Here is a 2,406-nt window from a genome sequence, read left to right as displayed (position 1 = left end):
CGTCCAACTCTTGATTTCGGCTCAGGTCATGATCTCACAGTCGTGGGATCAAGCACGGATCTTGTTCAAGATTCTCTCCCTCTCTCTCTCTGCCTCTCCCTTGCGCTCACTCACCCAGAAAGAAAGAAAGAAAGAAAGAAAGAAAGAAAGAAAGAAAGAAGAAATGAGTGTATACCTTCTGAGTCAATAGAAAGAAAACGTACTGGGGCGCCTGGTTAAGTGTCGACTTTGGCTCAGGTCATGATCTCGTGGTTTGTGAGCTCAAGCCCGGCTCCAGACTCTGCACCTTCTCTCTCTCTCTCCCTGCACCTCGTGGGATTCTCTCTCTTTCACTCACACACTCTCAAAAACAAATTAATTAATTAACTAATTAATTTAAAAAAAAAGAAAAGATATTTAAAACCCAATCATCAGAAAAGAAAGCAAGGAAGCAGAAAAACAATAGAAAGCAGGACAAACCGAACATATAAAGGTTGTGTAGAATAAAAACGACTCTGTTTTTGTTTAAGCAGAAAAAGAATTTTGGAGACTGTTTTAGGTGACACGTTTTGATGTTAATTTTCTGTGTCAGCTTGACTGGGCTAAGGGATGCCCAGAGAGGTTTTATTTCTGGGTGTGTCTGTGGGGCTGTTTCTGGAAAAGACTAGCATTTAGATCAGCAGGCGGAGTAAAGAAGGTCCCCCGCCCCAGTGCTGGTGGGCACCATCCAGTCCGTTGAGGGCCCGGAGAGAAAACCGGCGAGGGAGGGTGAACCTGCTCTCTGAGCTGGGACCGCCACCTTCTCCTGCCCTTCTGGACTGGGACCCACGCTGTCGGTTCCCCTGGTTCTTGGGCTTCAGACTTGGACTGACTTACCCCACTGGCTTTCCCAGTTCAGTCCACAGACGGCAGACTGTGGGACTTCTCGGCCTCCATAATTATGCGAGCCAATTCCTATAATAAATCTCCGACATATGGGTATATCGTGTTCATTCTGTTTAATCCACTCATGGAATCCCAGGAAGCTCAGAGACTCAGAGGTTCCATGGCCAGGAGAAACGCCACTTCGAAGCGTCCAGTGGCCCCAACTGGGGAAGTGTTGGCCCTGGAGGTGTCTCACGGGGCTGGCCCGGGACCTCAGCATCCATACCCTACCACTCTTTCTTCTGGAAGTCAATAAACATCAGAACTGCTTTCAGCATCATTGCCACTAGTTGACTTAGAGCTTTTATTTGATGTTTATTTATTTTTGAGAGAGAGACAGAGAGACAGAGTGTGAGTCGGGGAGGGACAGAGAGAGAGAGGGAGACACAGAATCTGAAGCAGGCTCCGGGCTCTGAGCTGTCAGCACAGAGCCTGACGTGGGGCTCGAACCCACGAACCGTGATATCATGACCTGAGCCGAAGTCAGACGCTTAACCAACTGAGCCACCCAGGCGCACCCCCAAGAGCTTTCTTATTTGAAATAGATGATGTTTTTTTATCAAACAGAATGAATACAATTGCATGGTTTTCTTATTTAATTGTGCATGTAATGAATGATGTCAATAGATTCTCCATGGAGAATCACCCTTACTCTTCTGAAATAAACCTCATGGTGTATTATTCTTTTGATACACTCCCGGATGAGATTTGGTATTTTATTTAGAGAGTTTGCATCTATATGATTTATAAGCAACATTTGTTTTTTGCAGCATATTCCTCAGAGTTGGCTATTCCCATTTTATCAACATCATAAAGTATGCTAGAGTGTTACCATCTTTCCCTGGGGTCTGGAACAGTGTAAATAGCATATGAATCATCTGCTATCTATTTTTTTTTAATTTTTTGATGGTTATCTATTTTTGAGAGAGACGGAGCGTGAGCAGGGGAGGCGCAGAGAGAGAAGAACACACAGAATCTGAAGCAGACTCCAGGCTCCAAGCCGTCAGCACAGAGCCTGACGCGGGGCTCGAACCCATGAACCGCGAGATCATGACCTGAGCCAAAGTCAGATGTTTGACCGACTGAGCCACCCAGGCACCCTGGAATCATCTGCTATTCAAAGGCGAGACAGAACCATCTGGGTCTGGTGCCTTTTTTGATAGTTCAAAGAATAACCACAACAAAGATTTACACTGTGTTTAGATTTGGAAAATTAATAGTGGCCCTTTGAAACACTGTAGCAGGAAGACAGGAAGTTACAGGCCTGGGAAATGATAGATCCTTAAGAGAAAAAGGAGAAAAGTGAGCTTTCTTCAAGTGAATGGAAGAATTCATGGACTTTCCTCAGTTCTCAAGCTGGACATTTTTGTTACTTATGCAATTATTGAAAACAGTGCTTGACATATCTTTTTGTTAATGTTTATTTTTTTATTTTTGCAAGAGAGAGCGAGCGAGCGAGCACTATGGGGGTGGGGCAGAGATAGGGGGACAGAGGATCTGAAG

The 2,406-nt window shown here is 45.0% G+C and overlaps 1 non-coding gene across 1 annotated transcript; it reads right to left on the bottom strand.

Annotated features, from left to right (window-relative positions):
- Positions 1-1,332: 1,332 nt before the first annotated feature.
- Positions 1,333-1,417, bottom strand: TRNAR-UCG. Its single transcript has one exon. It is a non-coding gene; the product is annotated as a tRNA-Arg (tRNA).
- Between the last annotated feature and the right edge of the window lie 989 nt (positions 1,418-2,406).

Source organism: Panthera tigris, chromosome D1 (assembly GCF_018350195.1).
Source record: "Panthera tigris isolate Pti1 chromosome D1, P.tigris_Pti1_mat1.1, whole genome shotgun sequence".
Classification (NCBI taxonomy): Eukaryota; Metazoa; Chordata; class Mammalia; order Carnivora; family Felidae; genus Panthera; species Panthera tigris.
Note: the sequence above shows the minus strand (reverse complement) of the source record. Positions and strands in the feature narration are given on the sequence as shown.